General features: G+C 41.3%; 1 non-coding gene across 1 annotated transcript; it reads left to right on the top strand.

The window, feature by feature from the left end:
• The first annotated feature begins 8,503 nt into the window (after positions 1-8,503).
• Positions 8,504-8,587, top strand: Trnas-gga (transfer RNA serine (anticodon GGA)). Its single transcript is given in 2 exon segments — positions 8,504-8,543; positions 8,553-8,587. It is a non-coding gene; the product is annotated as a tRNA-Ser (tRNA).
• Positions 8,588-15,079: the final 6,492 nt, after the last annotated feature.

Below are 15,079 nucleotides of genomic sequence, written 5' to 3'. Positions count from 1 at the left end.
GTCGTTCCTCGATGGAAAAACATTATTGGATGGAAACAGAACAATGAGTGTACCATCTGCTTCGTTTTCACTTGGCTACACATTATAGTTTAGGATAAATTATGGTCGCTGAGTTGATTTTCTTCGCCCACATCCGTTCTGTCAGATTTCATCAACTGTTAGAACAACTGTTACAATTTCTGCAACTACCGTGTCTACTTTATAAATTAAAATCCAACTAAAAAGAAGCATATAGCATTCAAGGTCGGAACTTTTGTCGAGTTGTATAATAATACACTACTTGCCATTAAAATTACTAAACCAAGGAGAACTGCAGATGATAAACGGGTATTCTTGGACAAATATATTATACTAGAACTGACATGTGATTACATTTTAATGCAATTTGCGTGCATAGATCCTGACAAATCAGTACCCAGAACAACCACTTCTGTACGTAATGACGGACTTCATACGCCTGGGCATTGAGTCAAACAGAGCTTGGATGGCGAGTACAGGCCATATACCTTCAACACGATACCACAATTGATCAAGAGTAGTGACTGGCGTATTGTGACGAGCCGGTTGCTCGGCTACCATTGACCAGACGTTTTCTATTGGTGAGAGATCGGGAGACTCTGCTGGCCAGGGCAGCAGTCGAACGTTTTCTGTATCCAGAAAGGCCCGTACAGGACCTGCAACATGCGGTCGTGTATTATCCTGCTGAAATGTAGGGTTTCGCAGGGATCGAATGAAGGGTAGAGCCACGGGTCGCAACACATCTGAAATGTAACGTCCACTGATCAAAGTGCAGTCAATGCGAACAAGAGGTGGCCGTGACGTGTAACCAATGGCACCCCATACCATCACGCCGGGTGATACGCCAGTATGGCGATGAAGAGTACACGCTTCCAATGTGTGTTCACCGCGACGTCGCCAAACACGGATGCGACCATCATGATGCTGTAAACAGAACCTGGATTCATCCGAACAAGTGAAGTTTTGCCATTCGTATACCCAGGTTCGTCGTTGAGTACACCATCGCAGGCGCTCCTGTCTGTGACGCAGCGTCAAGGGTATCTGCAGCCATGGTCACCGAGCTGATAGTCCATGCTGCTGCAAACGTCATCGAACTGTTAGTGCAGATGGTTGTTGTCTTGCAAACGTCACCATCTGTTGACTCAGGGATCGAAACGTGGCTGCACGATCCGTTACAGCCACGCGGATAAGATGGCTGTCATCTCGACTGCTAGTGATACGAGGCCGTTGGGATCCAGCACGGTGTTCCGTATTACCCTCCTGAACCCACCGATTCCATATCCTGCTATCAGTCATTGAATCTCGTCCAACGCGAGCAGCAATGTCGCGATACGATAAACCACAATCGTGATAGGCTACAATCCGACCTTTAACAAAGTCGGAAACGTGATAGTACGCATTTCTCCTCCTTACACGCGACATCACAACAACGTTTCGCCAGGCAACGCCGGTCAACTGCTGTTTGTGTATGATAAATCGGTTGGAAACTTTCCTCATGCCAGCACGTTGTAGGTGTCGCCATTAGCGCCAAACTCGTGTGAATGCTCTGAAAAGCTAATCATTTGCATATCACTGCTTCTTGTTCCTGTCGGTTAAATTTCGTGTCTGTATCACGTCATCTTCGTGGTGTAGCAATTTCAATGGCCAGTAGTCTAATATTTTGGAGAGATAGTTGTCGATTATCCGTGCTTCACCACTGTTAGAAATGACAGAATCAAGAGACCATGAACGTCAAAATCACAATTCCAAAATGCATAGAGAGGACGCACCTACTCTGGTATCGTCATTTACGACGTATGCCAGACAGAAGATGGTCAAAACAAATGTAGCAACACATTGCACACAAAAGAAGAAGGTGTTGTAACGTACGAAAATACACTCGCTGACACGATAGTGGGTTCTTTCATTTGCTTTGGGGGAGACTGACCAGAACTTTAACGTATAAGATATTAGTTCACTTTGTTACAGTGCAGGTATTATTTACATCGTGCAGTCCGTTTCCAGAAGTTGTTCTGTGTATTTGCAACTGTCTCTGAAGGTGCAAGGGTCTCTTGATACAGACAGATTTACTAGATTCTTCGCTTGCAGAATAACTGACAATTAATAAACTGCTTACCTGTCTATGAGAGGCTGTCGACTTGATCGTTGACTGCCAGCTGGAGCCAGCATTCCTCTTCTCAGCCGTAAGTACACGAGTCGTAGCGTTGGTATACCAAAATAGCAGGGGTGTTGCTATGCTGGCTTTTCTCATTCGTGGGAGCTACATAAAGGAACTATGCTCTTCCATGGTTTTGTCACGAGGTGCCAAACTTGCTTTGGCATTATGCTATTTGGACGACACCACAGAAAGCAAGGCGATCCTTTGAAATGCTGGAAAATGACGTCACAGAGGCCACAACGACAAGAGGCCTTAATGAAGAAGACTGGAAGGACTGATAACGGAGCTAATTAGAATGCCAAAGGCGGCAGGAGTGATACAGAAGCCACTGATATAATCTATGCATCTAATAATATTAGTAACAATAATAATAATAACAACCGCAGCGACTGCATAGAAGCGATGGAAAAAACAGATGCCTATAAATATCTAGGATACAGACAAAAAATAGGAATAGATAATCCAAATATTAAAGAAGAACTAAAAGAAAAATATAGACAAAGACTAACAAAAATACTGAAAACAGAATTGACAGCAAGAAACAAGACAAAAACTATAAATATTTATGCCATACCAATGTTGACCTATTCATTTGGAGTAGTGAAATGGAGTAACACAGAACTAAAAGCACTCAATACACTTACACGATCACAATGCCACAAATATAGAACACATCACATACATTCAGCAAGAGAAAGATTCACATTAAGCAGAAAGGAAGGAGGAACGGGGTTTATCGACATAAAAAACCTACATTATGGGCAGGTAGACACTCTAAGAAAATTCTTTATGGAACGAGCAGAAACTAGCAAAATACACAAAGCAATCACTCATATAAATACGTCGGCTACACCATTGCAATTTCATAACCGCTTCTACAACCCTTTAGATCACATAACATCAACAGATACAAAGAAAGTAAATACGAAAAAGAAAACACTACACATCATCTAACACAGCCACACATCGATCAAGACGCATCCAACACATGGCTACGAAAAGGCAATATATACAGTGAGACGGAAGGATTCATAATCGCAATACAGGATCAAACAATAAACACCAGATATTACAGCAAGCATATTATTTAAGATCGCAATACCACAACAGATAAATGCCGATTTTGCAACAACAAATAAAAACAGTAGATCACATCACAAGCGGATGTACAATACTAGCAAATACAGAATACCCCAGAAGACATGACAATGTAGCTAAAATAATACATCAACAACTTGCCATACAACATAAACTAATAAAACAACACGTTCCCACATAAAAATATGCACTACAAAATGTACTGGAGAATGATGAATACAAATTATACTGGAACAGAACCATTATAACAGATAAAACAACACCACATAACAAACCTGACATCATACTCACCAATAAAAAGAAGAAGAAATTAAAACAACTAATCGAAATACCCATACCTAATACAACAAATATACAGAAGAAAACAGGAGAAAAAATTGAAAAATACATCCAACTGGCTGAGGAAGTCAAGGACATGTGGCATCAGGATAAAGTTGACATTATACCAATTATACTATCAACTACAGGAGTCATACCACACAATATCCACCAGTACATCAACGCAATACAGCTACAACCAAACGTATAGATACAGCTACAGAAATCTGTAATTATTGATACGTGTCCAATTACCCGAAAGTTCCTAAATGCAATGTAACATATACCGTACAGTTGAAAGGAAGTCTCGCTTGATCAAGGTCCGTGTCACTTTCCATTTTTAACCAGACATAACGTCTGAGAAAGGAAAGAAAGAAATAATAATAATATGGCGAGCACCTGTAGGCGATTTAGCAATATTAAATTACGATACTTAAAACAGCCCCACATCAGACTGAACTCCGGAAAGAAACTGCCCAAAAAGTCACCCTCCAGATTTCTTTTGGAAAGAGAGAGTACGTAACTTGCGACAAACAAGCGTAAAAATCATGGAGGTGAAACAAGGTAAAATCTAACAAGTTCCATAATTGAAATACCCCTATGAAACGATTTAGCAAAATGGACTCGAAAGATAAGAAAACAAAACCAGGTATCAAATGTATGGAAGCTGAACGCCGACTTGTCCTAAGTATCTATAACAATAAATGTATCTCTAAGAACATAAAACTAAGACATTACAATACAGTGCCTAAACCATAAAGATTCTATGGATGAATAACGCTGACCTTGAACAGGAAAGCAGACGTTGAAGATACTGAGAATACTAATAAAAATTTCAGGACCAAAATATTGTAACGTACAAGGCCGTCTCACAGGCAAATAGGAAATCAAACAATACAAAAATACCCTTGGTGACACTAGAAGACTCAGTGTGAGATCCTGTGGACATATTCAGATAATGAACTCGGGCATATTCAAAAAATAAAGAGCCGAATTATTTGACGACAGTAGTAAACCCAAAACACACACGTGAGATAGAAATAGAATAACGTGGTCTGAAGAGAAGCCAAAAGGAAGACAGTGAACGAAATGTGGAGGTATCTCTAAGTACATTGTGTGGTCGTAATGAGTATTTTCGTAAATAATAATTATTTTTATTGTAAGTCTATCAAAACTACACAAAAGCCATATTCACTTACAAAGATGGAAAAACCCGTCTTGGTGGAATGAAGATTGTAAGCAGACAGCAAGATCTCCACAAAGGCGTTAGAAACACGGAATAATGACAAACAAAAGTCGATGTGAGTACAGTCGGCTCCGCAAAGTTAAACAAAGTTCCCCGGTAAACAACACCATGATTTTTTCTATAAAACTTTTACAACGACGCAAACTGGGCACGTCCCAAAACCTCTGTTTCAAGATGGAAAATGGATAGCTGGCGCATAACAAGCAAGAAAATTGCAGAAAATTTTTGCAATATTTTTAAACTGCACTGAGCTCGCAATAAGATTTTCACCCGAAACTTCCCTTAAAACAAATCTAGATACACAAGCACCATGTGAAGAGGAAACTGCTAGCCAAATTAAAAGACTATAAAATAACAAAGCACTTTATTAAGAAAGAATTGTTGGGGAAGCCTTGTAATCTGCTGGGCCCAAAAACGCTTAAAATAATTACACTGATCATAAAAAGCATTTGGCGGACTGAGAAAATGCCGGGTGAATGAAAAACTGCACTGACGCATCCACTACATAAGAAGTCAGACAGAAGTGACGATAAAAATTGTACAGCAATTTCACTTCCTCCTGACCCGTACAAATTTCGATCCCAGTGTCTTCTGGACCGAGTACAACAACAACATGAATGCAAAATGGGCTTGTTCCAGACCTAACAGACCTTAGCTAGAACAAATTTTAGTTCTAAAACTAATTCTCAGGCATCAAAAAATTTACAATAAGAGAGTAGTTTGTATATTACTATATTTTCCGATTCCATAAACGCTTGTTGCTCAGTGGGCCGTAAGTCTCTTTTTCATATACTGAAAGAACAAAGTTTGGATCTCAAAAGTACTGTAATTTTCAGGAAAACACTAAAGGATATAAAATATACGGTAAAAGTCAGAGAATAAGTTTTGTGATATATCTAAATGAAAACAGGAATGACGCAAGGTGATGGACTGTGTCATTTACTTATCAGGCACGTCTTAGGAATAGGTATCCACTGGAAACGGATGAACCGATCAAATTAGCAGAACCAATGTTAGGATAGGCAGCATAGCTTTTGTTGATGACCCCGTGATTCTATATCAGGGCATTCAAATGCCGCAGATAACCACAAAATTTCCTGAAAAAACGGCAGATACAATAGTGTTCGAAATATCGTTTGGAAAAAAGAAGAAGAAATGGAAAAACATGCTGAGCAACAACTATATACCCAAATTTCCAAAATCTAAGTACTGCAAAATCGAGACAGTTTTTTGCAAATATTTAGGCGAAACCGTACAGGAAAGTGGCTTGGAAATGAGTGGTTAGGAAATTTGTTGGCACAATATGGATCAGCTTACAGGCTTACAAAAAATATCCACCACAAAAATGCATCTCTATTTGGAGACTGCAACACAATCATTATACCAGAGTACGCGGCTGAAAACCCATTTAAAAGGAAAGAGAACGAAAAGTAGTCATGAAGATTTTAGTTCAAATCGTACTGAAGAAGGTTATGAAAGCGTGATGTACAGACTAAGAAAAAGTAAAGAAATTGAAAAGTAAACCAACATTTACTGGCATATGAGAAAACGTGGGCTAAAGCTCTGTGGACATATTAAAAGAATGAGACCAACTCAATCAACTGGACAATCTTTGCAGTTCTACTGCACTCGGAGTAACTTTAAAATTTAGTCTTGGTACATGACTCAGAAACAATTTTAGGTCGAATATTTACGAATAGTTAGCGAAATACATTTCCAACTAACAAATTAACATTTTCCTAATAAGGATGTTGTCCATAAGTACCAAAATCTATCATTGCCATTTGGTTATCAGTCTGGTGTGCATACGTGATTCAGAGTGTCCGATTCTTTCTGAATGAAAGTTTCCTAGCCGTAAAAGAAGTGGACGATGTTAAAGAAAATAATGGACCAAAATTATAACAATGCGATGCACATGCAAAGTACAGACAGGAGATATATTCCAATAGAGAGTAAAAGAGGGAAACACTGACCTGAAGATAAACGAATTTCTTTAGGAAATGGGTGTGCGACCAGAAAACGTATAAAATCAAATCATGATCGGGAGAGCTCTCGAGAAGTTTGGAAATTCCCGACAAGAAAGGCGAAACAATTGGTGCCAAATGGTCGGATGGATGCTAGAAATGTCTTCTACAAGCGGCCGTCAGTAGTGATGTAATGCATTTTGTTTGTGAAGGTCATGAAACTGGATGGTTTTTATTTTAATTGAGGAGACAGTAAGAACGTTTACATGTAAGCTGTTGTAAGTATGTTTACGATACGTGAAGGTGATGAGATGATCGCCATCGGTAACTGATAAAGATTTATGTAAAAGCAGTTTTTGACAGATCTGAACTATTATGTTTACCTAATTTCTCAACGACGATGAGGCCAGTAGAGATGGAGCACGTGCTTGGATTGAGAAAAGACATACAAGAAAATTATGTCCTTCTTTCAAAGGAACCATTGCGGAATCCACTTTGTGACATTTTGGTAAAACTTAATCAGGAAGACCAAGCACGGATTATCGTACCAAATCATGTCATCCAACCGTACTTGGTCAAGAATCGACGCCACACCTACAAGTGGGCTGGATCAAACAACGTGGAGTGAAGATGTGAAGTCAGTGCCACTTTATGAGCACTGAAACCTCTTCAGGTGCGACTCCCATATGGACGGATGTCTCAGTGCAAATGAGCTCAGTATTTTGGACACGGTGGTAACATCTATACGGAGAAGATTTCATTCAAAATAAACTGTCGTAAAAGCACTTCTGGAAATGAGACTCAGTTGACTGCAAGATAAAAATTCGGTGAATATGGAACAGCAAGCAATTGTGGTAAGTGTTAGTTTACCTGAAACACATGTAAACTCAGCCGTAGTAAAATCATTTGTGTAATGGAAAACAATGCTGCCATTAAAGAACAGTAAAAGCAGGACACGGGCTGATGGTATGGGAGGACTGTAACGAAGTCGGGGTCCAAGAAAAATATATTCTCCCTTTTTTTTAATTTACGATGGCGCTTCGAACAATATACAATGGTACTATGCATAGACAAATCAGTAAAATATGATTTTACCGACAGGTTCAACAATCTGAACCGTGAAACAGAGAATATGAAGAAACGTTTGGACAGACGTTATCTGAAGCCAAATATCACTTCACTTGAGCTCTCAAATTATTAAAAAATTTTCAACTTACTAAAAAGAAAATTCAGGTGCTTTAACATTTATGTACGCCCAAGTTCCTTAACTTTACTTAGAATTCAGCAACACACAGTAGTGTACGACACATTTACAACACAAATATAACTCGATTCAACTTGCCGCTGTACAAGACTCCGATATGCATCAACTATTACTCAGTGATTAGTGAAAGGAAATTTTCTTGCAACAACACATGACATGGTGGTCACGCGTTGATCCTATAAACTGGCCTAAACATCGGGCTACATGTGGAATAACTGCAGCAGTATTACGCAAACAAGCTGAGCTCATCCAAACACACCAAATAGTAAGTAATGTATCGTTTATTTCTGCTTATCAAGAAGCTAGTGTGAACCAGCTGATCAGCACCTATGCCCAGCCTTAACAAAACCACTTACAATAGCATAAAAGAAAACGTTAATGTTTAGTTTAAGCCACTGTTTACAACACGGAAAATTCAACTGAACCACCTTTAGCCGGCCGGAGTGGCCGAGCGGTTAAAGGCGCTACAGTCTGGAACCGCACGACCGCTACGGTCGCAGGTTCGAATCCTGCCTCCGGCATGGATGTGTGTGATGTCCTTAGGTTAGTTAGGTTTAAGTAGTTCTAAGTTCTAGGGGACTTATGACCCCAGCAGTTGAGTCCCATAGTGCTCAGAGCCATTTTTTTGAACCACCTTTAGAGAGTGAATTAGAAGTTTTTCAAGCAGATATTCATACTGTGTAAAAACTGCTGTAAACCAACTTCAAGGGGAGGGTTAAGATAAGGAAATACATATCCTGGGCCACTTTAAAGATGAATTTCAAAAAAATTAACTTTTCAGAAGCCTCAAAACATACTCAAGTGGTAAAGTTACACTGAAAGCTTCATTCAAGGATAAATTAACTTTAAACAAATGTCCACAGTTTAGCAACAGTAAGGCTACACTGAGCTGCCTTTAAGGGGAAGTTAAAACCTATCATTTTAAACAAAGTTGACAGTTTCAAGATGGAAGACACGTAGAATGTGACACATTCGAGGGGTAAGAACGCGAGCACAACCAAGCCAGATCAAATAACAACTGCGCCAAAGTGATGTAGAAAACATAATATACAGCTGGTACGGCAGATTTAATAGTGACGTTAATGGTGAGAGCAGAAGAACAACTTTCAAATCAAGAACGCTCGAATATAACCGTTCACCAATAACGCTAGAGGGCCGCAGAGCAGCTCACGCGGACTTTACATTGTAAGCAATCCCGTGAGACGCCACGTATTGCACCGACGACACACAGTTCCGCCATGCGACCCAAAGCTCCTGCGTTGCGTTCCGACAGCAAGTGGCCGTCCAGAATCACCACTGCAGCTCGGGCGCACTCCCTGCTCACAATGCTCCGCTAAGCCCCGTCGTTGCTTTTGTACGCTCGTGACCGTAGTGCCAGTTCTCCTCTGCCCTCGCAAACACCGCCTGTCCACCAGCTCCCTCTCCGGACTCTCCTCACAACTCCGTGATGACTCCCACAAAAGACCCCTCCAAACTAAACAGCCCACTGAGAGATGTATACAGGAGAGCCAAAATCTCTGGCTGAAGATGTGGGCGCACTTATCACTAAGCGGCAACTTTAAAATAGGTTTTACTGTGTTTTTTCCATATCGAAATGGGAACTGTCACATCTTGATTTTTAATCCCTTCTCAAACATGCTGTTACCATAGCGAAATGCTTGTACGTGTAAGACGGACGAATGCGGCAATCAGCAGATACACAATGTGATCAAAAGTATCCAGACACCTCCAAAAACAAACTTTTTCATAGTAAGTGCATTGTGCTGCAACCTACTGCCAGGTACTCCATATCAGCGACCTCTATTAGAAATCGTGAGAAATGGAGTGCTCCACAGAACTCACGGACTTAGAACTTGGTCACGTGATTGGGTGTCACTTGTTTCATACGACTGTAAGCGAGATTTCCACACTCCTAACCATCCCTAGGTCATACAAAGTGAAGTGGAAACGTGAAGGGACACGTACAGCACAAAAGCGTACAGACCGACCTCGTCTGTTGACTGACAGAGACTGCCGACAGTTGAGGGGGATTCTGATGTGTAATAGGCAGACATTTATCCAGACCATCACACAGGAATTACAAACTGCATCAGGATCTACGTAAGTACTATGGCAGTGAGGCGGAGGTGAGAAAACTCGGATTTCATGGTCGAGAGGCTGCTCATAAGCCACACATCACGCCCGTAAATGCCGAACGTCGCCTCGCTTCGTGTAAGGAGCGTAAACATTGGACGATTGAACAGTGGAGAAACGTTGTGCTGAGTGACGAATCACGGTACAAAATGTGGCGATCCGATGGCAGTGTGCGAGTATGGCGAATGCCCGGTGAACGTCATCTGCCAACGTGTGTAGTGCCAACAGTAAAATTCGGAGGTGGTGGTGTTATGGTGTGGACGTATTTTTCGTGGAGGGGGCTTGCATCCCTTATTGTTTTGCGTGGCACTATCACAGCACAGGCTAACATTGATGTTTTAAGTATCTTCTTGCTTCTCACTGCTGAAGAGCGATTCGGGGATACCGATTGCATCTTTCAATACGATCGAGCACCTGTTCGTAATGCACGTTCTGTGGCGGAGTGGTTACACGACAATAACATTCCTGTAATGGATTGGCCTGCACAGAGTCCTTATCTGAATCCCATAGAACATCTTTGGGATATTTTGAAACGCCGACTTCGTGCCATGCCTCACCTACGGACACGGATACCTCTCCTCAGTGCAGCACTCCGTGAAGAATGGGCTGCCATTATCCAAGAAAACTTCCAGCGCCTGACTGGTCGTACACCTGCGAGAGTGGGAGCAATCATCAAGGCTAATGTTTGGCCAACACCATATTGAATTCCACCATTACCGATGGAGGGCGCCACGACCTTGTAAGTCATTTTCAGCCAGGTGTCCGGATACTTTTGATCACATAGTGTAGTAGACGATTCACGGACGCCAGATACTGGGTGGCGGTGATCGTACCTGATTCTGCAGTCTCATAAACGCTGTTGGCTAGGCGTCGAAGAACAGAAATTGACGTACACCTGCTACTAGTTTTATGTTACAGCCTTACGACTACTGACAGCTTGCACAGTGTAGTACTAGATATGAATATGATCTGATAATCAGATCGAAACCTGTTATCAAGACGGTGTATTTCATTTAAGGCATTCTCTGCTCTTTTCTCCCTCCCTTATAAAGATATTTTGTAACCACAGATTATAAATGTGTCAAATACAAATCTGAGTCGATATGTTATATGAATATATTGTTTATTCATACAGCTGTAGTTTCGATATTTTGTTTTACTTCATTACTCTACCACTATATTTTATGCTCAGGCAAACTTTCAAACATAGCATAGATCAAAATTTTACATTCGTGTTCAAGATTCTCTGCATTAACAGCAAAAATTGCAGTACCACAAACAAAACGAAGGAACCAAGTTGGTTCGAATGAAGTCCATTAACACTGGGTGTTTCACCGTTTTATCCAGTTTTAGGGTGTGGGAACTGCTTCTAGGACTTTCAAAAACAGATGTAAAATCTCCTTGTCTGCTTTCACTTTATAGAATACACAAAGGTAACTGAATTAAATACACATAAGGCAAATGGAAATGGCACTATCATTCGAAGGCAATAATGTCACTGAACTCACCGGGATTCACTGTGGTTACCTGGACCTCACAAACGGTCGAATATACTTCTTAATAAGTTATGTGGTCACCATGGACAGTAATGCGTGCTCCCAAGATGGCCTTAGGTTTGATAAGGAGTACAGTGTCACAGTAACGTTGACTGGTGGTTGCAGCGTGTTCAAAGATTTGGGAGGTCAATATGCCCATGCGACAGAAATAATTCCCTCATTCACTCAAAGGCATTGTAACTGAGGGTGGAGGACAGGACAGAGGTTCAGGACACTCTCTTTCCCTTAGGACGGGAAAACGCCCCTAAAGACGGAGGAGTCAGCAATGATCAACGGCACAAGGACGCAGAAGGTATCGAAAACTACAGCATTAAGGACACGCAATGTGTATCCACAGGACATGTGGCCTGTGACTGAGAAAGTCTCTTGATGATATCTCCTTTGGCATAATATTCCGGGCCCGCAGCTCGTGGTCGTGCGGTAGCGTTCTCGCTTCCCGCGCCCGGGTTCTCGGGTTCGATTCCCGGCGGGGTCAGGGATTTTCTCTGCCTCGTGATGGCTGGGTGTTGTGTGATGTCCTTAGGTTAGTTAGGTTTAAGTAGTTCTAAGTTCTAGGAGACTGATGACCATGGATGTTAAGTCCCATAGTGCCCAGAGCCATTTGAACCATAATATTCCGGACTAGTCTCCCATTCCGGAAGTGAGCATGAGAAAAGGGCCCATTCTCTACACTGTTAGAGAAACGGAAAGACGACGAGGGTATTTTGTCATATAAGTACATCTACATCTACATCTATACTCCGCAACCCACCTGACGTTATTTCGCGGAGGGTACCTTGAGTACCGCTGTCGGTTCTCCCTTCTATTTCAGTCTCGTATTGTTCGTGGAAAGAAAGATTATCGGTATGCCTCTGTGTGGGCTCTAATCTCTCTGGTTGTATCATCATGGTCTCTTCGCGAGTTATGTAGGAGGGAACAATATACTGCCTGACTCCTCGGTGAAGGTATGTTCTCGAAACTTCAACAAAAGCCCGTACCGAACTACTTAGCGTCTCTCTTACAGAGTCTTCCACTGGAGTTTATCTATCATCTCCGTAACGCTTTCGCGATTACTAAATGATCCTGTAAAGAAGCGCGCTGCTCTCCGTTGGATCTTCTCGATCTCTTCTATCAACCCTGTCTGGTACGGATCCCAAACCGGTGAGCAGTATTCAAGCAGCGGGCGAACAAGTGTGCTGTAACCTACTTCCTTTGTTTAGGTACATGTACCGATGTCGCAAACCGAAGACGACGACATACAGGAAGTATATGAGGATACTGAAGAAGCAATCCAGTACGTAAAGGGAAGTGAAAATCTAATAGTCATGCCAGACTGGAATGCGGTTGTCGGGGAAGGAGCGGAGGAAAGAGATATGGGATAATGTGGGCTTAGTTCTAGAAATGAGAGAGAAGAAAGAGCAATTGAGTTCTGCATTGCATTTCAGCTGCTAAAAGCGAATGCTCCGTTCAAGAATCACAGGAAGAGGAGGTATACTAGGAAAAGGGAGGTACAGGAAAATTTCCATTAGATTACATCATAGTCAGGCAAATATTCCGAATTCAGGTACCAAATTTTAAGGTGTATCCAAGAGGGGATATAGGCGCAGATAACAATTTAGTAATGATGAAAAGCAATCTGAAGTTCGAGAGATTAGACAGGAAGAATCAATACGTAAAGAAGTGGGTTATGCAAATACAGAATGAAGCTATAGGCTTGAAGTTCTCTGAGGATATAGATACATCAATAAGGAATAGCTCAGTCAGCAATTCAGCTGAAGAGGAATGGACATCTCGAAAAACGGCAGTAAGGGAGCTGGAAAGAAAAGCATACGTACAAAGAAGTTAACTTCGAAGAAACCAGGGTAACAGAAGAAATACTTTACCTGGTCTTAAAACATGATCGGGTATAAACTGAAAAGGAAGGGCAGTATAATATCAGAACAAATTTTCAAACGACAACTAGTGTCTAGTACAATATTACGGTCTATATTAACGACAAAAGCCGGCCGTGGTGGCCGAGTGCTTCTGGGCGCTTCAGTCCGGTACCCGCTGCTGCTACGGTCGCAGGTTCCAATCCTGCCTCGGTCATGGATATGTGTGATGTCCTTAGGTTAGTTAGGTTGAAGTACTAAGTTCTAGGGGACTGATGACCTCATATGTTAAGTCCCATAGTGCTCAGAGCCATTTGAACCATATGCTTTTACGATATCGGAGAAACCCGGTCAAAGTGGCAGTCCATCCTCATAGTCCCGTTCAGCAACTTCGTTCACGGATTGCTGATGGTCCCTTGCGCTACGTCCATCTCCGAAACAAGGCCGTTCCTTTGTTTGATTAAGATATATTGTGTTTTTTATGTGATTGGAAATGATTTTACTAAATAACATGTTCATTTCCGAGGCTGCTCTCTGAATTATCTTGTCTGTTTCCTTCGTTAAGGAAAAGCTATTGAAGCATTGTTCCAATTTTCGAGAATTTTATCCCTCCGCAGCTTGATCCACATCTACTAAAGCACCATTAACTTCAGGAACTTTCTCTTTATTCATACAACGAATGATACTGTGACTCTGATACAGCGCTACTTTCGGAATGTCATTGGCTTCATTATTCACTGCGCTCGTATTTCATCCCATTAATCAGAAAATTAGATCCAGTCTAGAACTGATAGTACGAATTTCTTTCTGCTGTAAGTTATTGCCATCTTAACTGACTGAATGAGATGAATGCCAATATAACGTTCACTTTTGTGTCCTGCTTCTTGTTTTCAGGTTTATATCTCATCAAATTTTCATGGAATATTATCACCATTTCTGGAGCAATACAGAAAGAGGTTTTACTTTTCATTATCGTCTTACGTCATCTTTATAACAAATGTAGGTTTATTGAACGCCGACACGCTCTTTAACGACTGCTTTCATTCCCTTTCAGTGGTGCCTTCGAAGTGTAAAACATCTTCTCTTTGAATAAGTACGTTTCTTAAATATTTGCTGCTGTCATCTATATTTGTAATTTCCCGTAATACTGGATTCCACTATTGTTTGTTACTGCTGGGGAAGCGATTACTACAGTACGTAGCCACCTACACACGAGTACTATCTTTCTCTTATGATTTAATGTGCATGCGCACTGCTACGGAACGGTATTCTGAAACAGCAGATCTCCATTACGAGATCGTTCAACTGTTTTAAATTTCAGTGACACACAGTAGCTCCTGAAAAGCAGCGGAGCACTTTAAACTTGATAAAGAATAACGCGACTTTGCGTGAAGTCTGCGCGGACCTCTCCCTCTTGCATGTTTCTAGCTCTTCTTGGCATCAAGTTTCTTTCTAGTAACTTCAATTCCACTTC

Source organism: Schistocerca serialis, chromosome 8 (assembly GCF_023864345.2).
Source record: "Schistocerca serialis cubense isolate TAMUIC-IGC-003099 chromosome 8, iqSchSeri2.2, whole genome shotgun sequence".
Lineage (NCBI taxonomy): Eukaryota > Metazoa > Arthropoda > Insecta > Orthoptera > Acrididae > Schistocerca > Schistocerca serialis.
Note: the sequence above shows the minus strand (reverse complement) of the source record. Positions and strands in the feature narration are given on the sequence as shown.